The sequence below is a fragment of the Anomalospiza imberbis genome, chromosome 4, assembly GCF_031753505.1.
Source record: "Anomalospiza imberbis isolate Cuckoo-Finch-1a 21T00152 chromosome 4, ASM3175350v1, whole genome shotgun sequence".
Taxonomy (NCBI): Eukaryota; Metazoa; Chordata; class Aves; order Passeriformes; family Viduidae; genus Anomalospiza; species Anomalospiza imberbis.
Genome location: NC_089684.1, coordinates 39,973,087 through 39,996,274, shown reverse-complemented (window position 1 = coordinate 39,996,274; position 23,188 = coordinate 39,973,087). Strand labels below are relative to the sequence as shown.

The window sequence follows — 23,188 nt, the reverse complement described above, 5'->3', positions numbered from 1 at the left end:
AGTTGCAGTATAGGCATGTCCTAGAGTACAATTGTAACCTCTCTGTCATTTTTCATACCTAATGTGGAAAAACATCACAGATACTAAAGTTAAATGTGATGCCAATACTGTAAATCTAGTGTAAGGATTTACTGTATCACTGAGCTCTTTAAAATGTTCCTTGGCTTCACTTGGAAGCATTAACTAATTCCAGGTGAGTCACCTCAGACAACAAAACCCACTGTTGATAGACCTCTATCAGGCAGGGCATGAGGTAACAATTCTCAGGGGGCACATGTGGATGTGAGAATATTTTGTTACTGTGTGGTTACCAGCATTCCTTTATTTCTCATTAGTTTATACTGCACTCTGTTACATGAAAATTAATTTCTGTTAATGTCTACAGTCAGGTAATGTACACATATCACTTAATGAACATAATATACCTTCAAATATTAAATTACAGCCTTTCTGCCTCCCAGGCAGACTGTCAGACCTGGTGGTATAAATTAATGTGTAATGCTGCACAGCTAACAAATTCCTTTTAGCCAAGAGAACTGAAAGTAGCTCCCAGAGCCAGGGTTGGAGTCTTTTAGTGGAGGCTATTGAAATCAATAGAAAGACTTATAATGACTTCATTAATTGCTAAAATAAACCTGGGGATGGAAGAAAAAGGTCTGTGGGGAAAACAAACTAGGGAGGCAAGTTATACTTCTCCATTAGAAATGGAAGCTCTTCTTGGAGATAAGTGTTCCATCATAGGTTGCCTTAATAACTGTTCTCATGTATTTGTAAGTAGCACTTTGTATATATTTTGCTATATATTTGTATATGTTTAGCTATATATTTGTATATATTTAGCTGTTTTCAGGTATAAAGCACATCCATTGTTTCTAGTTGAACTAAAGAGGAAAGCTTAGTGTTGTCATTCTCATGATGGGGGCCGTGGTCTGAAGTACAGGAGGCTAAAGCCATCTCAGGTCTCCCAGGTTTCCCACCTGGCCTATGGATTGTGCTTCCTGGCAGGAGTGAAGGTGATGAGAAGTGAGCAGTCTCTTTAGACTAAACAACTAAGAAACTAAAGCACCCATTATATAATTTTCATTTAGAAAAATAGGATGTAATCATAGAAGATTATTATAAGTTGTTTCTTGATTGTAAATAATACAGAGACAATAGATAATTGATTGCGAAGTTCAATTAAGAAAGGTCAGCCTCAATGTGCCTCATTTTATTTGTGTCTGTGGTTGTTACTGGTCAGATGTAATTACATACTTGTCAAATTGCAGCTCTGGAAAATTGGTTAAATGTCACTGTAAATTGCAGGTTTTAAAAAAGTAATTATTATATATTTCTTGACTATTTTTAGGTTAAGGGGTTTTTTTGGTCTGGTGATACAAACCAAAGCTTAAAATAATCAGAGGTGACTCACAACATGCTCAAAATATTCATTTAATTTTAATAAGACTTAGACCTTACTGTAGAAGAATTGTTTTAGCACATATACAAAACCTGGCAGTTGGCAGTCTTACATAGATGCTATAGCAAATTAAAATGTAATAACAAAAATACTGCTCCTTCTGATAAATGAACTAAGTGGCATCAAATAATGTCACTGAATACTCCTAGAAGCTACACTAACTCCATTGTAGGCAGATAAAATCTGGAATCTGACTGTTAATCCCTTAACAAAGGCTAAAGAGGCTCAGAATTGTTCCTTTCCTGAGTAAGTGACCAACAAAGCAGGTATGTGGGCCTTGTTTTAATCATCACTTTGTGACAATCTAGTTGGATTGTTGAATGATGGGTGTTTTACCAGTGCACTTATTTCTGATTACACACTGGTATGAGGCCCCAAAGCAATGACCTGCTACTGGATATGACTTACAAAGTCCAGTAGGTATTTGTATGGACAGCATCAGCATCACCCCCCAGATAGTAAAAGGAATATCTGTAAGCAGCAGGGTTACTTGCAAGGCTTTTGGGAATTGTTTTAGCTGACAGACTCTCTGGAGCATTCTGCATGACCTATGAATGCAGAGGTCTTGGCAAAACTATTAGGCAGTATTTCTAATACTGAACACCAACTCTAAACTTTTTAGCCTATCTGGTCTTTTTCTTCCAGCTTCCTTCACAACAGCTTTTTTTTTTCTTTTTTTTTTTTTGAATATGTCTTCAGATTTATTGTATCAACAGTCAACTTCTGAGATTCTTCTGAGGCATGCTGGGACTGGCATTTTCAATCTGTAAAGCTGTCCAGGACACTTCAGCATAACCCATTTCTGGCAGTGCTGGGTATCAGATCTGAGCAAAAGCAGCTCAGGTTTCATGGTGCCTGCTGATACTTATGGGGATCCAAAAAAGAAACCGAATTTGCTCAGAATGTTGTGGCATATCCCAAATGCAGGAAAAGGGGTTGTGTGTCTGGGTCCTTCATCCATCACAGCTGCTGGAGGTAAAGTGTAGCTGGGATAAAGCCAACCCCATGCAGCAGAGCTAAGCTGTGAGCTGAGGAAAAGAGAGGTGTAGTAAGAATGGCCATCAATAGAAATCCACTGAAGTTAACACAAGTGTAATTGCAGCAGGACTGCATCTTTAGGAAAACTTTCTCTTCACCTTCTTTGACCACAGGCTGCGAAGCTTCACTCTTTTTCTTCCCTTCATATCATGAAGCATCTCATGTTGAAGAGTTACACCCCACCAAAGTAGAAAAATGTCTAGAAAAAATGTACTAGATCTTCTTCCAACCTCTTTTCTGCTGGGAAAGCTTGGTTGACAGGGCTGTAGAGACACCACTAGTATTGACCTGTGAGTTGAGAAAATTAGCAGGGTTTTTTTCTTTCTTTTTTTTTTTTTTAATGGTTAGATCATAACAAACAATTTGATTTTGAGTACAGACCCCTCTTTTGTAAATGTAGCCCCACCTAAAATGTGCTTTTTTAATATGAGCCAGAGCTGTGCCCTTGAGCCAGGAGAAACTTGCCTCGGGCACTAGTGGACCTTAGTTAGCCATCAGACCCTCACTTTATTGACATCTTGGTAAGATAGACAACCGCTTTCTCTTTTTGCCAAACTTATTAGCTCAAATAATTAAAATTTAGAACTTTACAATCGCTCCTCAGTAATAAAGGGACACTTTGTTTTGGCTCATGTTCTTTGTGATGGGTGGTTTTTGAACATCAGCTTGAGGTGGATTTTTTCACAAGTGCACTTCTTGGAAAATGTCACCAAATTGATGCAAACAGGCATGCTTATTTTTGAATATTAGACTTATAACTCAGTATTACTTTCAATTCTTTGAGGTTTTTTTTTTTTAATGGGGTTGATCTGATATAGGAAAAGAGGAAAGCGTTTCCAGTCTAGATTGCATATGCAAACAGGAATGGAAATTGCCTACAGAGGCTTCATGCTTCAAGTACATTGTGTGATTCTTTTGATATTCAGCCATGAACACATTCTGTGTAATATTCCACTCCTTTTGTTTCATGGTATCAAATGAAGACTGAGACATTAAAAGCAAGGCTTGAGAGAAATGAAAAATGTCAGTAAAAGCAGCTGATGAAAACCTTATTAAACAGCTATGCATATCAGGCCGTGTTCCTTCTGTAATGTATATGTTTGTAATAACAGCTCAAAATTCTGCAGGGACCTATAAGTAATGAACAAAATTGGTCAAGCGAAAAAGAGAAGTTATTGGAAACTTGAGTGCTGTTGAGTCCCATAATATGCAAACTGTACATCTGCATAAAATAAGCCTGTGCCCTGCTGGTAGCTTTTATACTTTTCCCCTTTTATGCATCAATTTGTTTGTGGGGTTGAGTTTACTCTGGTAAATGTTTTATGGTGAGAATTATGTCCCCAGTTTCCACAAGCAGCCAACATTCATTGTCAATGTCTATAACACGGCAAAATGTAAAACCGAACATGACAGGCAGTGTCTGTCTCCAAGGAGAAAGTTGCCCTTTACATAGAGTGGAAAGTTTCTGGTGTTAATATATGTTTCCCAGTGGAGGAACAAAATGATGAGGGCAGAGAATGATCAAAGCATTGCAAATGCTATGTGAAGGAAACTACAGTGTGAAATCAAGTCAAGGGACACCACTTGAAGAGTTAGGCTGTACAAAAGACACAGAAGAAGGAAAACAAAAACATTGACAAACTCTAGTGAAGGGGATCTATTAATTTGCCTAGAAAGACAAAAACCAAAGAGGTGTAAAAAGAGTCTAAAATTGGTAAAGAAACGAAACCTGTTGACTTGGAACAAAAGTTGCACAAAAGGTGTCATGTACCCGAGTACAGAAGATTACTTGCTTGAAACTCGTTGAGTAATGTGAATAATAATTAAAAGCAGAAACCTGTTTTCGGCAAGGTTTTGAGATAGGACAAGCATGTTTTACTGGAGCCTCAGGCTCTTGGTTCTCCTCTGTCAGAAAATGGTGGTTGATGTGGGGAGCTGCCTTGAGTAAACCTAATAATAGAAAACTGGAGGAAATCATGGACCTAGAGAAGTTACAGTGAAAAGTGGGGTATTTCCTTGTCTCTAGCAATGTGAAATAGGAGAAGGGTGGATAGATGGAGGGATGTGGGAGAGGTTACTAGACTGCAAAGTTCTTGCTCTTTGGAGCAAGTGCTCGCTCCTCTGGATGGATTGCTTGGCATGGGGAATGCAGTGCCTGTCAGATGCCTGTGCATGTGGTCTTGAACTGCACTCCTGGACTTTAGCCACAGGCTTTTGGTAAATACCTTTTGAAAACATGGTGTTATAGGATCTGCCTTCACAGAGCTCCCTTTGCAATAAATAGACTTTATGGGGCATACTCTCTGGGTAAATGATAATTTATGTGCTCAATACTCTTTTTTCTGACCAGTGGGGAAATCTTTAGACTGGCCAGCAGGCCTAGAATCAGGGAGGGTGCTAGGCTGCTGCTGGAGTGATCATTTTGTAATGAAATACTTGAGTTTCTTTTTGGTCCTGCCATCATCAATATCAGCTTTTTGTTGTTGTTGTTTCTTGACCTATGCAAGATAGGGACTTGCCTCACCTGCTCTTGGCCATTATTTCACATCTTCCTTTGGGCACTGGAGAGAGCCTGGACACCTCCATTCCAGTTATGTTATGAGTGTCAAAATCCTCTTTGCTTCTTACACTATGAGCTGGAGCTCAAGTCTTTTTTACAGCCCAAGTGGTTTGTGAAAGACACTTTCACTGTGAATTCCCAAGAGAAAATAGAACTGACAGTATGAAAGCTTTTCCTCAGCTTTCTTCAAGTACTAAGGAAAAAACTATAATCTGTTTGGCTTCAAGGTAAAGGAAGGACATGACACAAAATACTATTTATTTTGTGGTCTGCAAAAAAAAAATATCAAATGAATTCATCTACTCTTTATTGTAACAGGCTAATTCTCAAAGTAATGCCATTTAAAATTCAAGTGTCCTCTGGTTTTAAATATCAGTTTGACAGACAGCAAATTAGTCTTAAATTTGGTAAATACTAAAGGGGTGAAAATTTATTTTTTCTACTTGTCATGTGGTTAATCATCTGTAGCACCTAACAAACTCCTTTCATTCTTGCACAAAAGCTTATAATATATCACAGAATTAGCATCACAGGTGGCTTGTCAGTGAGACAAGAAGCTCAGCTTAAAGAATGACAGAGGTCTATTTTGTATTCCCTTAACAACTGTATAGTCTCCAGAAAGATTCCAATAGTTTATTCAAATGGTGCTTAACATTCTTCTTGAGTACTGATATAGTAAGGAAATAATGCCATAAAAATATACAATAAAAAGGTACGTTACATTCTCTGGGTACTAAAGCTTTAACTTGTTAGCCACACAGGCACTGGGATGGGGGAGACTGGAGAGCAGTGTGTAAATGGATACCAGTCCAGGCCAAGGAAAAGTGCACATTGAAATAATGATTTTTGATTTTTTGGGGGACCAAACAGAGTATGCTTAACCTGAACCACATTCTTACAATCCATGATGTACAACCCATGTCATATCTGAGATCTGCCAAGGCAATCTGGGAAAATTAGTGACATCCAGGTGAAATGTGCAGCAGCACAAATGCAACAGCTTTGATGCTCATTTCACCTTGTCTCCCATGTGCTACTCTGACTTAAAATATTTTTGGAAGTTCAGTCTACAATGTTCAGTTCCAAAAATCTTAACAACTGGGAACAGATATCCAAAAGTGGCCTCAAAAGAGTAAATGTGCTTTGACATATTTCTTTGTTCTTTTAAAGTAAATGAAACAATTAGTCGAAATGAGGCACTTCATCACTGAAGCCCAGAGGAATTTCTTGGCTGCTGCCAAATCATGAATAATAATAATAGTGCAGAAAAGGAGGAGTAGTCAGGAGAGTAGATAATCTATAGGTGATGAATAAAAGCCGATTTCAAGGATTCTTGAGCTGGGTTAACTTCTGCTGAAATGCTCAGTTTCTGTTTCAAAGTGTTCAGTAAGCCAAGAGTGTTACAGTAGATTGTATGAGCTCCTGCAAAGCACTTAATGTACTCGTTTCTATCATAAAAAACCTGATTATTCTCCAATTTCTTATAAAATGTGGTCAGTGGAGATCTTTATTAGTTGAAAGCATGTTCACTGGCAAATGTAGCTTGTATTATGTAAGGACAAGCTAAGCATTCTGCTTTTCTGCTTCCTGTAAAAGCCTGTTTATTTTATTTTGCAATTGTCTTGCCCATCTGCACCACATTTTCTGCTTGCTTGGTTGCTGTCCTGGCTGACTGCACTTGCACAGGGCACAGGTTGTGTCCTGGTGGCTCTTGGTCACACTCGCTTTATCTGCAGCCTTTCACCAGCCAGGGCTTTGTGCCTTCATTCCTGGTCAGCTTCAGAGGTGAACAACATTTTAAGAAATTAGAATCATTACCTTGTAAGAGAGCATGCTGAAAAGCAGGGAATTGGCTTTGCATCCAGAACATTGCAGGAAGGATGAAACAGAAACAATCATGTGCTCCTTCAACTCTTCCTGATTTCTCTTTTAGAAATCTATACTTTCTAAGGAAGTAGTTAAATCAGGTGTGGTTTGATGAGATGCAGTTATCACAGATTAAATAAAAATTTATCTGCCTACAAACAAGCAGCTCTCCCATTTACTACTATGCATTTCATCTAAAGGACACAAAACATAATTCTTCACTCTTATACTGTGTTGTTCATCCTTAAGACTTCAATGGATGCTCAAGAATGGGAAATGTGGGAAAGGTGGAAAGAGAGTGTACTACACCTGTGCTTTTGTCCATCTGTTTGAGCTGGTTTCAGTTTGTCTCAGGACAGTGTCTACACTTGTCCCCTCTTTGTATTTTAGGAGCAGTTGTGTAGTTGGGTCACACAATGGAGCAATTTGTGGGCTCAGTTCCTCTGGCACTGTGTGTGCCCAAGTGGAAGTAGTCAGACTATGCCAGCAAAACACAGTGTTTGAAAGGTACAAGGTGTCATTTTACTGCTAAAAGCTGTTACTAAATGATATCCTACTGCATGAAGTGTCCCCAGGAAGTGCTCCCCAGCTCCCCAGCAGATGCTGCAGGTGAAACCCACTGCTTTTGTAATCTGCAAGAGGGAAGAGTTTGGTCTGTAGAACTGCCTATAGTGGAGTGCTCTTTGCAACTTCCCAGATGCATAATCCTCATAGTCTTCTTTTGTGGAGTAAAGGAGATTAATTTTAGAAACCATGGTTTTTACAGATCCCAGGATATTTACCGTAATGATTATTTTGCTTTGGGTAAGTGGGCTCTCTGGCTGACTTCAGGGGAATTAGACCACAGACTTATTAACAGCTACACCCCAGCTAAAGTTTGCACCACTAGGGATTGTCTTCAAGCCCAATAAGCTTGCTATTACTTCCTATCTTAAAATCTGTGCTAAGTAATAAAAAATTCAAAAAGGAAGGGAAAAAAAAGGTTGAGGTCACACTGCTGTTGCAATCTCATTGAGAATCCAGATGGAAAACACAACCTAATCTGTACAAAAATAGCACCTAAGAATGATACATTAATAATCTTGGACATGAAAGAATATTTAAAAAGCCCCACAGTCTCCCACAGTATCTCAGGTTGGTATCTTAGAGTTGTAACCACCTGTCCTGGTGATGGGCAAACAGAAGGATGCTGTTTTGGCAACTGGTCCTTTTCTGGGAATTCTGTAAATCCTCTTTTGATTCTGTGCATGCAGTTAAGTCTCATTCTTGTCATGGCCAGTTAAGGTGTGCTTTTATCTACTTTTGAAGAGTGAATGAAGACCTTGTGTCTTAATCCCTAGAGAGAACCACAATGTGTAATGCGCTCAGGGCAGAAGGGGACTGTGCATTCCTGCCTTTGACTTTTACTGGCCAGATAATCTTGAGGAGATTTGCAGCTGGAAGCTTGTTTCTGTTGTGCTTCCCTGGATGTCCTCACTGGGTGGCTACACAAGAACTCTGTAAACTCTGAAGGCCATCTTGCTTTTAAGACAATTTACCCCAGGAGGACTTGGGAAATCCTTGATGTTACAAGTAACCAAGTGGTGCCATGTTTAATTATAACTGTTTGTAATTTTGGAGCAAAATGTTATTAATTAACAATAGAATTTCTCTTGGAAGCAGGATCCCTATCAAAGAAATTGATTTTCAGATGAAGATAGTTCTGCAATTCTTAAAGTTAAAAAAATACTTTTTAAATTATTATGTGTATTTTTCCCATGTGTTTTCATGTTTCTCCTCTATAACCATATAGCCCATTATGAAAATTGACTTCCCCCAAGGTGAAATGGGACAGAAACAATTGCTGGATTACAAAAAAGGGGAGAAAGAAAGGGAAATCTGTAAATTAAAGATTTCTTTAAGTGCTAAAACAAAAAGGTTAAAGACTTGGAATGGGGAAAGAAAATTTGAAATAAAGTGAATTGCAAGTGGGAGAAACAGTGAGGAAATTATTAAGTTGTTTTCAAGCTGTTCTACCATTTTCTCTCAGCAAAGCACAATACCAAGTTGTCAGCATAGTTCTAATGTCTCTTTCGCATTTCAGGGCTATGGAAGAGAGATTTCAATTTGTATTTACTTCTTAAGGCTTATAGATATGCCTTCCCTGGTAAATAGAGATTCAGTGATGCACTTTATTGTCTTTTTCAGCTTTCCCAGCAGAAGGATTGGCCTCTTTACATTGGAAGATCTCTGGCTGTGGTGTTTGCATTTCAGAGCCTTTCCACCTGTTTTTGATAAGCTGGGTGAAGTTGATCTGTAAGTAACATGACTTTGATAAAAGTAAGATTGCATGTAGTCGGGAGTTATTCAATAAGTGGATTTTCAGTTCAATTTGAACAAATCTATGGCTAATAGTACCCAGGGATTAACAGAATATTAATTCAACATTCATCAGCATTTATATGCTAGCAGATGAAAATGTTTCACATGTGAACTAGGTGCTGTTCTGTTCAGAAATAGATGTTTAATATTTTTGCAGTAGAATATAGATTAACTTCATGTTGAGCCAGGGCACTGACTGGGAGAACTGTGCTGTGTTATAACATGATCTTTCCCAAAAGTTGCTGTTCCCACTGGGAACACATTTTTGTTTACAAGGCCATCCTACCACCTTCTCAGTTATCAGCAAAGGAAATAGGGTCAAATATTTCCATCCTCTGTTCAAAATGTCTTTCAGAGAGTATTTTGATTCTGATCCTGCAGAGACTGAACAACTTGATTAATTCTGACCATTACATGTGAGCAGAGAAGTTAATTTGAGGCCTGCCTATTTGGCATGAAAGAAGAAATGTAACAATACATGTAAATGTTTCATTTCCATGTGGACTAATTCAATTAGGGCATATTGGCATCTTCTTATTCATTAAAAAGAGGAGCCCAGCTCAGTTACCTAAGTGCTCAATCAGAATTATTGTCCTGAAATGAGGATCAGAGGCTTTTGTTTTTTATTATTTAATTTCATTTTGTTTTTCATTCTCTAAGTCATACATGCTGTAGCAGCTGTAAGAAATTGGGTTTGAATCCTTCCATGGTTTGAAGTATTTTTTCTCCATCTCTTCATGCAGCACTAAATCTTTTGGCCAATGTTCCTCAGAAGATGAGAGGAATGGGGCAGAAGTTCACATTGAAGAAGGTGAAGTACTTGAATGTCCTGTATGGCATGTTCTTCTTCTGTCTTTACTTACCTGGTTATAATAATGGGAAAATTGTTGGGCTCTTCAGATAAAAAACTGTTTCAAATTCTTGGGAAGAACTGTTTTTATCACTATTAATTGCTTCCTGTGGGACTAAGCTTTGGTAAATGTAAGTCTTCACATCATTGGGGATTAATTAGGACAAAGTGCAAAAGAAAGAGAAGTAGAATGAAAATTATTCTTATTATTCTTAATCCTGTATTAGCTAAGGAGGAAATTTTTTTTTCATTTTTTTGTTAGCTATCATGTTTACAAATGTAGGTGGACTATCCTGTGTCCAAGCTCTGAGTCAGAAGAAACAGGAAAACACTGCTGTAAATAATCAGAAAAACAGCATAGTTTTTGTGAGAATTCTCAGCCATCTTACTTTTACCAGAATCATGAAATCTCTCTGTAATTAAGTGACAAGCTTGTAGTGTTCCCATACCCATCTCTGTAGGAATTCCTTGCATTAGTGTGCAGAGGCACAGCTTAAGCTGGCCAATAGTAAGAGACCATCCTTGGTTTATTTTTCCTTGGTGACTTCTACACTACACAAGCTTTCTATTTGACCTTTGCATTTTCTTCTGAGGACAAGGGGTTGAAGTCTGCAGGATAACCAGAAGTACCCAACATGGCTCTGGAGAAAACCTACACTGCTTTTGAGCACCAGGAGTAGTAAACATCTGGGGATCATTTGAAATTGTAGCTGCTCATTCACTATGGAAGACATGAAAGAAGCAGTTAATGTTTCTTTTCTGGGTTGGGAATTGATCTTTATCACCACTTTCCCTAACCTGTATTAATAACAATCACCAGGGACAGGAGAAGCATGCAGACTTTAAAAGGCAGCAGTAGTTGCCCTAGGTCACAGAAGTAAAGGAGGAATTTGGATCTGAGTTTTTCTTGTTTTCTGTCCAGAAGTATGAACCTCTTTTTGGAAGTAATTTTTGTGTGAAATTTGACTGCAGCTTCTAAGGATACATAAAAATAAATCAAGTTAACAAGAAGAAGAAAATAAAAATCCCTCCTGTAAGGGAAAGTGATTTCTACCCTATACTTAAAAGAACTGTAAATTTTTTCTGGGTTTTTTTTTTGCCAGGCCTTTCAATTTTTAATTTAAGGTAGAAGTATATGAGAAGGTAGTTCTTGTTTCCTGTAACATTTGTACTAATATTTTCTATAGCCTTTGTTGAATTACTGACTTTACTATGAACCAAGTTGTTTGAGGAGCTGTTCCATCTGCTACCCAGAATATTGCACTCCCATCAGTAGAATGAAGCCTTTCTAGCCTTTTCTTTTAATGCAGAGCCACAAGATTGAAGGGAATGGGAATTTTTTTAAGGGTGTATATGAAAATTAAGGTTCATGTTGTGAAATTATTACTGAGAGAAGCGTGAGGTGCTGGTTTTGCTGATGTAGTGGAATAATGCAAGTACCAGTTTAAAATTTTACAAGTTCCTCCAGCTGGAACAGGAACTAAAACATTGCCATCTCAACAACCTAGCACTCCCAAAAGGTCTCTGAGCACCTTGGAGATGTTGGCTTAGAAGAATTTATTTTTCTTAACTTTGGGAAGGTAGGAATGCAACAGATATAAAAGGCAACGCAAGATATTCATGATGAGGGAGATTTTCAAAACTTTTCTTGACTATTTTAATATGAACTTTTTCTGCACAACTATGGCAAGGCAGATTTCCAAAGCAGCATACTTGAGTCTTGCTGCTATTAGATATTAATGGTTGAATCCCCTGTGATGCTTTGAAAGGGTACACTTGTATGGATAATAAAATAGTTACTTTCCTTGTTCACAGATAGTTTTTTTTTTTTTTTTTTTTTTGAGGAACAGAACTACAAAAGCATTGCTTCCCATAAGACAGAAACAAGGCACACATATCATCCTTCCTTCCTTCCAAACAGGCTATTCCTTTGTTGCACCTGGAAAGAATGCCAGAATCCCAGTTGATAAATACTGGGTTTCAGTGAAGTCAGAGGGGAACATGAAATCATCAAAGGAACAGACCACATAGAAACCCTACGACACAAATTAAGGAAAGGTTCTTACTTGTCACAGCCTAATTGGTTGGGCCCTACTGTTTTACATGTCAGATGTCTCCCTGCTGCTCAGAGAATCTTGAGTGAAGTAAATCTGTGCCTGAAATATTTTATCCTTGCATGTGTTTATGTGTCTGTAGATCACAGGGTGGCCTGCTTCCTATCCACTGCAAGCATCACCCTGATTTAAAGAGGGCACTTGTGCATCTCCGCTGAAGGACAAAGTGCTTGCAGAATTAGATCCTTAGTCCTCTTTACTTGGTCACATGTGGATGAAGGTTCTCTTAAGTACTCCATTATTGTGGAAGGCAGTTTAATGACTGCACTGTAAAAGTTCAAGCAATTATATGTAATGCACAATGAACAATATGACTTCCAAATGTTCGCATGTAATGCTTGTCAGATTTCAGCTGGAAAACAAAACAAGCCCCTCAAGGTTGCAGTCTGCTCTTTAGAAGAGCCACATGTTGTAACCTCAGAACCTCAACATATCAGCTGTTTTCTGTGCATGATGAGAGCAGTGGAATCTGTGCCATGTTCTGTCCTTTGTTTCCTGGAATCTGGCTGAAGTAATGATCAGATGTGTGCCTCTGCCAAGTGCAGTTGGCGTTTGATCCACATTCAGACCAGTGAATTGATTTGTGCTCTTTTTTTTCCTCATGGCATATCTCCTTATGACATAATTTTTGTACAGGGTGTAACAAAGATAAATATGTAAATAAGGAATGATATTTTCTAAAATTCATCTGTGGTTGTTGCTCTTTTATTATTTTTAGGCAATGTGAAACTACCTATAGACACGAAATGAGGTCAAGGACCGTTGTACTGTCATACTAGTATCCTTTTGTGAAGCATTTAAAATCAAAATACTCTGGACACATAAAGGAAGCAGATTTATATCTTCCTAGAAAGAAGAGCAGAAGTGACCAGTCACTGTTGCCAGGATCATTTTGTCTTTTTCAGAAGAACTTCTCAAGGAGCCGAGGTACTCTCAATTTGAGTCCTTCAGCACAGATTCCATATCCCACACAAATTTCCTATCCTATTTTATGTGTGTCTGTTTCTGCCATTCTTATCCACTGCTGGTGCCTTCTTTATTATACAGTGTGCTTTTTTTTTTTTTTTTTTAATAATCAGACTGTGGGTGTAAGTCACCATAGTAAACTGAGCCTGAGCCATTCAGGAAGTGCTTCCCTGTCTCTTCTGGCTCATCTTTTCCTTCCATCCAGGCAATAGGACACAGGAAGCAGGTAGGGCTAAAGGCAAGGATAGCAGCTGCCTCAACTGTCAAGCACTGGTCTGTTTGTATTCATGAGTTATACACCAGTTCAGTCAAGGAAAAGTTCCAAGTATCATTAAATAATAAAAGGGCAATGGGAAAGCCTGGTTGAACCACTCAGATGTCTCCAGCTGTATGTCTTGGAATTACTCCTTTGCAGGTGAACCTGTTTGTATGAGAAATATATCCTCAGGCCCTCCAGTTTTGAATTTTCTCAAATTGTGTTAACTGTTGAGGATTGCAATATTTCTTGAAAAGTTTATAAGAAAGATCTGAATTTGGATTTTTTCTGCACCTACAGAAATGTCATAATCTGTTCTGAAGGAAATCAACTTTCTGGGAGCTTTACAACTATTCAGGTTAGTTTTATGTAAGTTCCGTGGAATATTGCCATCAGATAAATAGACCAACAATACAGAAACAAGGCATTTGAATATTTCACTTGAAAACATTTTATATATTGAAATAAAATTGTATGCATGTAATTTTATTTAATAGAACATTATTGTGATTATAGGTAAAGGTGTCCAATAGTGTGAAGCAAAGGCTTGAAAGTGGTTTTATTTAACTGTTTGCTTATGGTGTGGTTGGTAGAAATTGCTTTTGTTATTTTATTAACAAGGGTGGGAAGAGGCAAAGTACTGGGAGATTAATTTAAATCCAGCTCAGGAGAATTAGACACAGGAGAGCAACTTCAAGGTGTCTGGTACATATTAGCATTTTATTTGATTTTAACAAAAATTTTGCACATGTATTCATAAAACACATTTTTTGGGTTTCCTTTTAAGTTTCACGGTTTGTTCTTTTCATTAAAACCTTTGATAGGTCAGAATTGGTGCTGTCAATTTACTTTGCTAAGGACCTCAAATATTCTCTTTTTAAACCCAAGTAGAGGCCTGTTTAAAAAGGGGCTTGAGGCTCTTCTAAGCAGCATTACGATGACACACAGATGACCCAAGAAGTGGAACTTCAGATTCTGTATCTACATTTGTAAAACTGCAATAAGCCTCAAAAGAATTATTTTTAAGCTACTGCAAAATTTATTTAGTGTTCATAGCCAAAACATGACATATTTATATGGAGGTAGTCCTTGTACATCCATCTCAGTGTTATATGTGAGATTAAAAAAAAAATGCAGCGATTACAGGAACATAACCTAAAGTGATATTTAGTATCACTTAGGGTTTTCTGGTCAATCTTCCTCCATTTGGACAGAGAGGAAGGACAATCCCTTATTTTAAGTAGGATTTTGGAGTTTATAAGCTGGTTGCTTGCTTTCTGTATTTAATGGTGGCCAACAGGGTGGTAGAAAGATTTGTCAGTGATCTTGGCATGAACCTCAGGGATCTGTGCATCAGGGACATCTCTGTGTAAAGAATTTGTGTTCTCAGACAGCTTGAAGGCATTTTCATATTAGAGTTATGTTGCTGGAGATCTTCTAGCCACTTATGTCAGTTCATCATTATCTGTAGAGAAGTCTTAAGCTTTGATTTCTGAATTATTTTCCTAAAATAAGAAAAAATCTTGGGCGGTAGCAGCATAGGAACAAGCTCTGAGGATTTCTCCCTGGTGATGGACACAGGGCTGTATTTTCCATCCCATGCTTCTGATCCCCAGTGAATGTTCATTCGTGTCCCACAAAGGCCCCCAGACTCAGAGCAAAGCAGGGACTAAAGGCATCAAAGGCCTTTTTGTCAGAATAAGGACAATGCTATAAACTAACCTTGTGTTAACCTACCAAAGAACAGAGGACAAGAATCCTGAATGCCAAAATATAGAGAGATGTGTGAAAGGGAAAACTTTTACAAAAGTAGGCAGGCTGAATAAAATTATTTATCTTTAAGCCACACAAGTCATGGTAATTCAATTAGGTCAGGCTGGCTATAAAGCTACAAAAAGCAGGCTGTAACTAATTTAGAAAGAGACAGAGAAGACTTGAAAAGAAAACAGATTGACAGCATCCTATTATTTTTTATCTAATCAAGACAACAAAATGTAAGAAAGAGAAAAGAAAAAAAAAAGGAAAATGAAAAGAAATCTCATGTTGATTTATTAAGATTTTCTCTCAAACCATTAGGCTAGGCAAAAGCACATAGTCACATGTTTGATGTGTGAAGGTTTGCACATTGTTCTTAATGCTAACTGAGGGTTATATGCATATTTTACCCTTGAGAAAAACAAAATAATTGAAGACCTTAAAGTTCAGAAAGGGATGGAAACCCCAACAAAGAATAACACAATCAGATCTTTATCAGTACAGTATCATTGCATTAATTCTTTCTGGGCATCCATATTATCTGCTGCTATGTGAAGAGAAATCCTAAATATCTGTGAAAATAGACAAATAGACTTCTATTTAAAGCCATTTCTACATAAATCCTTCCTGCCAGTTTGTATAAACATCCTTTTTTGAAAATGGTTACAAGTATTTGCTTTGAATTTGAAAGTGACAAGTTGTATAGGGTGTGGGAAATAACATTTGAATGTTAAGAAGGGAATGTTAAGAAGGACTTTATTTGTAGTGTGGATCCAGTCTCATTAAACCAGGTTTAAAATAATATTTTGGTTGGTTTCTAAAATGGTTTTCATTCTCCAAGTGATTAGAAAAATTAGCATTCTAAGGCTGTCTGGAGGGTGAAGAGGAGTGTGCGAACAAAAAGGGGGAAGGGCACAGACAAAGACCCCAGCTTGGTTTGTGTTGGTGTTTAATAGCAAACAACCCTTTCCCACCCTGCTTCTCTTTTTGCCTGTTTTAGTTCTAAGTCACTTCCAAAGAATTTCCAGCAGCAGATGATGCTCAGCCACTACATTCATCTGAAATAAGAGATGAACTTTGCCCCGTGAAGAAAATATTTGAGGTTTCAACACAATTAAGGGTTGCAAATTCTCTGTGAAAATGGAAATTCCTTCCCATTTCTTCAACAGGTCCCCAGGGGTGAAGTTTTGACCCTGGTGAAGTCAAGGGGACCTTCACTTTCTTTCATTAAGACAAGAGCCATCTCTCATCACATCTTGCACTTGCGACAGTGAAATGTGGAAAGGAAATCCTTGGGTATTGCTATGAGGTAACACCTTTTCCAGACCATGAGAGAGTCTTTGAGAGACAATCAGAAAAGATACACAAAAATGCAGGAAGTCAGAAACAGGGAGCAGGCAGGGAAACAGCAACACTGAGAATTTCTCCTCTGCTGCAAGAAAATGTAGTAGACAGATCATAAGTAGAGTGGGGTTGTCATTTTCAGAGCTGAACTGGCACCACTCAGCAGGTTTGTTTTCGTTTGAGAGAAGATGGAACTCTTCTCTTTGACTTGAAGAACACTCAAAGCTCCTCATCAATTGAAAGTCAGAATTGAACAAAAAGTTGCACAACTAATTAACAGAACTTGAGAGCATTGGCCCAGAATTTGGCCCAAACACAAGCTCTCTTACTTGAGATCTTACTTAAGTAACCTTTTTGTGTGCTTGATGTTCAAGGGAACATGGTCCATCTTGGAATATATCTGAGAAGGGCTGAAGAACAGGTGCCAGGTACACTGTCTGCTAAAAATCAATAGCCAGAGCATAATATTGAATCAGGCTTTTAAAGATAAACCACACAACCAGGTCTGAACTCCCAAGATTTCAGTATAGCAATTTATTGCTCTGTGCATGGTTCACATGCAGCCAGTATGAACCAAGGGACTGCATTAAATCTGCTGAGTTTTGACAGATTTGCTATTACTTCATTTTTATTGTATATAGGTAAAAGGAGACGTGCCAGCCTATTATAGATACAGGATCTATGGGATTTGGACTATAGTATCTTATGTTCTACTGTGTTTCTTTAAAAACATCCCTCCTATTTAACAATAAGCTTTTGTTTCAATTTTTTTTTTCTGTTTTCGGTTAAAGAAAAATTGAAGGTGGCACAGAGCAGTGGAAGAGCAACAGCCTTTAGAAGCCCTCTTCAGAAGCAGAGTTTATGAAATAGTTTCCAAACATCTGCAGGAACAGTGCTACATCAGCCTTCCAGCGGCCTGGTTGAAAAGACTGTCCTTTAATCTAAACCATACTCCCTGGGATTTCTTAATATAGTTAATTCTTCTTAATTTTATTTTTTTTTTAATATTTTGCCAGTGAGAAACTGCCTAGTGGTCTTCACCTCTGAGTCCTTTCCACTAGCTCTTAGTCCTGGCACATTGCTGTACATTTTCATTGCACACGGATCTCCTCAAACAAAGGAAAATTATTAAACTGTCAGATCAGATTTCATATATTTCTCTTGGCATTGCACTCTCTAGACCTGGTACACAGTGAGTTTTGAAAGCCTCTGATCTTTTATAACCATTTCCAGTCTTAAACATACATTTAAAAGTTCCTCATCTGCAGTCGCTAGGAATATGACTATGAAAGCTGAGGTAATTTGGATATTTTCTTTCTGTAAAGACATAGAGAGGGAGCCACTGCAACCATAAATAATTTCCAATGTTTCATTATTCTTTCTACTTCTGATTGTTTTATTAAGACTCTGAATTTATTTCTTTCACTTTTGATTTTTTTTTCCTCTTTCCTGGTAGGGGTATATGTTGCTTTAGAACTTAAAATCAAGGTGCTTAGATGTGCCTGTGGGAATGAACACTGACAGCATGTTCAGAGTGGTGAGCTCTGCTGGGTCTGATGGTACCATAAAACAGACACATCAAGGACACAAAGTCCTTTCTCTCCTGCCAAGCTGCTGTGTCAGTCTGGAAGCCTAATGAGGTGCATTAGCACCTCAAGTATTAGCCAGCCTGTGGGCTGGGAGAAGTGGGATTTTTCTTCACTGCTGTGTTCTTTCTCAGTTCAGAGAAATCAACCAAACTGAAGATGTGCTGACCTTTTGAGACTGAACTAGAAAATCCCTTGACAGAAAATCCTGTAAGTGTATTTATACAGGGAGTCCCTTGGCCAATTCAAAGGGCCAGACTGAGGATTGCTAGACCTGAAAGCATGAGCTGTGTCAATTACAATCTAAATTAAATGAAAATGCTGGCTGTGCCAGAGAACAAGAACAGACAGCAACTCCATGTTACTTGTGGCACTGTAATTCAGCAGTTGCTTCAGACACCAATCACACACAGCTTCCTTGGGAAAGAGGAATAAGTTTGCTGGAACAACTGGTGGAGATGACAGGTTATTCAAATGTCTTTTCTGAATGCCAACAAAACAAAAGCATGCTATCTTTAATGCTTGTATTATAAACAACTTGCATCCACTTCCATATACCCTCTACCTTTCCTTCACCATATGAACTCTTTAAACAGAGAGCTACTTTGTAAATCTGTCAGAAACTTCTGATTGCACTTTTCTTATCTGTTCAATTCACAGCCAAGTCACAGTAGAATATCTGTGTACCTTTCTTACAAATACACCAGACTATTTGATTTCTGCTGTCACGCTTTCCAAACCCATTCCTTAGTGGCCTTTCCATCCTGACTAGGAGATGAGTAACTTTCTTAGAAGGATTATTTTATCCTTTCTGTTTTTCAGTTCCTTTCCATTTTTCTTGGCTATCTACTCGGCTGCACAGCCTACTGCTCTGTTCCCTCTGCTTTCCAGAGCTCAGATGCAAGTCCTTCCTTGTCTGCATAACAAGAGTTGGTTTCCTACCCCAGTGTTTCTTTCAACTGATCCTGTTATCAGCTCATAGCCTTGTATTTTTCAATTTCAGGTTGAATATTCAGGTGACATACTGTATTTCAGTGCAGCTACTTTCATTAGTGTTTAGAACTTCCTGAAATGGTGAGTAGAGTTTCCTTTATTTATTGTCTTCATCATGATGAGCTTTCCTGCCTCTGTTCACTGTTTGGTTTATTTTAAATTGGATGGCTGTTTCTTCTCTCCACACTGAAATACCACTCGTGTATTGATGTTAAGTCTTGTAAGTTCAAGATCTTCTCCAGCCCAATGGTATACCAAAAGTATGGCTGCGTTCAGATGCGACGTGATATATTGGGAATAAATCAGGGAATAAATCCTCATGGGTTCCCTTGAGAAAAGACTCTGATAGTCTCTTTCTTATTTTAGAAAAAGTCCAAATTTAGCTCAGCTGTTTTTCCTCCTACACTGGAAAGTTATATGTAATGTCTCTGAGAAAAGGACATTAAAATATTTTTCCTTAATAAGGTTTGTGGATAATACTGCATATGCTGGTTTAAACAACAAGCATGAAGAGGCCATTACCTAGAGAAACTCTGCAACTCATTAGCTAGTTTTATCTTTCCTTCCAAGAAGGAAAAGCAAAAGTCTGACTGATATACCCATCCAATGCTCTCTGAAAAAAAACAGCTCTGCAGCCAGACCATTCCTTCCCTCACAACAAAGCCAAACAAAGAGAAGTTATGCATTAATTTTTTTCAAAGAAGAAAGCCTGTAATTTAAGTAAGAAATGTTTTAGATCTGGAAAATTGAATACTTTTTGCTTTTGGAAGCAACAAATCAGAGCACCAAAGAAAGGACAGTGCACAGAAATATGGCACGTTTATCAGTGAGTGTAGTGTGGATGAAAGTAGTCATTAATTAATGAAAAGCAAGGGTTTTAGGGGAGGATTCAGGTGTTTAACAGAACCCCGAGCTTTGCTTGAAGTGGTGTAGGCAAGAAAATCTGTGGGGTTTGCTCAGAGTGGTTCACCTGGTGATGATCACCAGGCTTCACCTGGTGATGAAGCACATCAGGGAAGCTGCTGCACAGCACCAAGGTCAGGATGGAGGTTATTGCACCCCTTCACCTTATCCCCAGGTAAGCCCCTCCTCAATCCATTAGCTGCCATTTGGTTTCCTTCCACTCTCAGAAGCCCTTGAGATGATCTGAAAAGGGCCTGTTGTGTTTCAAATACTTTAGCATGGCTGGAGCTCTGATCTCCTGACATTCAGCAAAGCAGGGCAGCCCAAGAGCACTGAGGCATTGCTGTGGGATGACATGGGCAGCCCTGGGATCTGAGACTCCACCTCTTCTGTCAGGACTTCTGTCATGGTATTGGCTGGTGAAGGCAGAACTTCAACTCCCAGAGAAATAAGATTCTCACAAAATAATCAGTGAACTGAATTCTATTTCCTTTTTTAACATCTTTTGGAAGTGCTCCACCACAGTTTAGGAAAACGAGAAGGGAAAGAGTTACCCAGAAGAAAAGCTGAGTAGCAAGGCACGGGGGGACACGTGGCCAGCACATGTTGCACTTGAGCTATTTTCAGCTGGAGCACGGGCCTCAGGAGTGTGGCATAGATTCCAGTGTGCTGGCGGTGTCTTGCTTGACTTTGGGATGCTCATACAGAATTCTCTTAAGTGGTCAGTGAAAGGAAAAAAAGCTTCTGTTTAAGTAAAATACTGCTTTGCTTTGCTTTCATGTTTTAAGACATTTTATTACTAGAGGTGGTCTTTAATATGGTCCTTAAGCCATAACTCTTGGGATCACTTCATTCCTTATACCTCTTCCACTGAGCAGGAATGTTGGAGCAGAGCACAGCTCAGCACTACATGCTCCATTAAAGGAGCTTATATAGCATCCTATCGGCCTAGAGGTCCAGCGGGAACCTTTGGCAGACACAAAAATACTTTGGAAAACTGTGGGAATGCTGATGACCTGACAGTGATTTATATTATTGCATTAGAAAAATAAATAGTATGGCAAGACCTGTCAGGGTGGATAAAGCAAGGATTTGCCAGTAACTGTGCTGTGCAGCTTTCCAAACCACTAACCTGCTGGTTAGCCCAGGCCTCTGTTTCATCCAAACCCTCATAAAAATTTATTGCAGATGGGTACTAAGAACCTTCAGGAAAATCCTTTGCTGTTTCAACAGCATCTCTGCCTTATGATGGTCTTGCAGTAACTTCTTCCCCCCTCCCCCAGCAGAAGAGGTTTTCTCCTGTCCAACATGGTTCAATCCTCTCTTACAAATGGCAAAGAAAAGAATTCATCAGTCTGTCTGGGGTAGCCAAGGAATGAAGTACCAGAAGGCTGTGCATGAACGACAGAGACTTAAATCACACTTGGAATTGCAGGCACTGCTTCAGGTGCTGTGTGAAGAGCCCTGTTCCCAGCCCAGGTATTATTTTGCTCTGAGGGCTGATGGTAGCTAACTGCCCCATAGATCAGAACAAGACAGTTTTGTGTGATTTGGCTTTTCCTCTGCTGCGTGTTCATCAGTAGATCAGAAAGCACACCTGGGCAGCAGCGTGATTTGGAGCTGAAGCCTGGAGCAGTGGGGCAGTGCAGTGGCACACTGGGGACCAGGACTGGCCACGTGCCACATCCTTTTGTACCCCTCACAGAGCAGAAAGGCTCAGCTCCCAGCTCCAGCTGGACTTGCTGTGCTGATAAATCTCTTGCAGAGGCAAGCCCAGCACAGATCTGGCACTGGGAGCTTTGCTCTTGTTCCCCATTAATGTGTTCACAGGCAGCCAGGGAGCTGCGGTCAGCACCATCCAGGGGCAGCCTGCCTGCCCCACTCCTGAGCAGGAGCTGAGCAGAGGGAGCAGTGCCAGTGCCCCTAGGGCTGCAGGGAAGGAACAGAGAGAGCTGGTGAGTGCCTGCGCTAGGCTGTGCTCGGTGCCATGGCCTGACTTCACACGAAGTCAGCCTGGGCTGGGAACAAACGCCAGCCTGGGCTCCGAGGGAAATCAGCCGTGCCCTATGCCCAGGTGATAGCTTAGAGACGCGTGGTCCCAAAGCCCCGGATCCCTTTGAGCCTGACACAGGTACCTGTCTATGTTAACACTTAAAGATGACCAGTCCAAACCTCACTGACCTTAAAAGGCCTGCACAGACTCAGGGTGTGCACCTGAGCAGTTCATGTGCAGAACCATGCTTGTGCCTAGCTAGATGTTTATCATCATCTGTCATCACAGAGCTAGAAGGTAGAGATTGACAGGGTAATTTAGTCTGGGATAACATGGAAAATAAACATGGAAAAAACATGACAAGCACAAGTGTTTTGAAAACTGATTAGCATCCCATAACAAATAGCATGAGAATATTTTAATATTTTTTTTTACTAAAAAATATTGCAAGTATAAAATCTCCTTGTTTAAAAGCAAGCTATAAGACAAGTGCAAGAGTTAACCAAGTATCTTATTCAGTTATGTGTCCTGAATCAAGATTCAATATGTAGAGACATATTAGTATGACTTTAATACTATAACAATTTTCATTCATGAAGAGATTACAGACACAAAGAGATAATCTCTTATCTCATAAGAGAATGCTTTTTGCTGTGTTACTAAGGTTCAAATGAAATAAGTTTTACATGGCCTGTGAAGGGTGTTTTGTGCCTTGCTGGTGACAGTAGGTTAAAGCCTAAGATAACCACTTCAGGCTGGCTGCATACTTCAGTATTTCCCCCTTCACAATTGTTAAAACTTTACAGTGCCTCAAAACATATCCAGATGGACAGAAACTGTGACTGCCACTTACGAAACCAGTATAATCTAGCACAGTACACAAAGCAGGGTAAGTGGGAAGGAAAAAAGTTCTGTATAGAGGACCTCCTTGGAACATTGGATCAGCCATCAGACACACCAATTCTGTTTAGACAGGCCTGTTATACACACCCAAATGTTCTGCAAAACAAAGCACACCCCCATCCTTTCACCACTGCAGCTCCAAAACACTTCTGCCCAAGGGTGGTCTTCACCCTGCTTGAGCAGTGTTTGTGCCTACGTCTTCATTCACAGACTGAAGCACTGGTTTCCAGAGTTTTTTGGC

The 23,188-nt window shown here is 39.2% G+C and overlaps 1 long non-coding RNA gene across 7 annotated transcripts in view; it reads left to right on the top strand.

Moving 5' to 3' along the window:
• The window catches only part of LOC137472668 (uncharacterized), a 54,402-nt gene extending 37,089 nt beyond the window's left edge, over positions 1-17,313 (top strand). For 4 of the 7 annotated variants that reach the window (XR_010998360.1, XR_010998358.1, XR_010998356.1 and 1 more), the window contains 3 exons: positions 9,111-9,218; positions 13,099-13,175; positions 16,395-17,313. This is a non-coding gene — a long non-coding RNA (uncharacterized lncRNA). Of the gene's footprint in view, positions 1-9,110; positions 9,219-12,966; positions 13,176-13,419; positions 14,457-16,394 lie in introns of those variants that run through there. The other 3 variants (XR_010998355.1, XR_010998357.1, XR_010998359.1) reach the window with 3 other exon arrangements.
• The last annotated feature ends 5,875 nt before the right edge of the window (positions 17,314-23,188 follow it).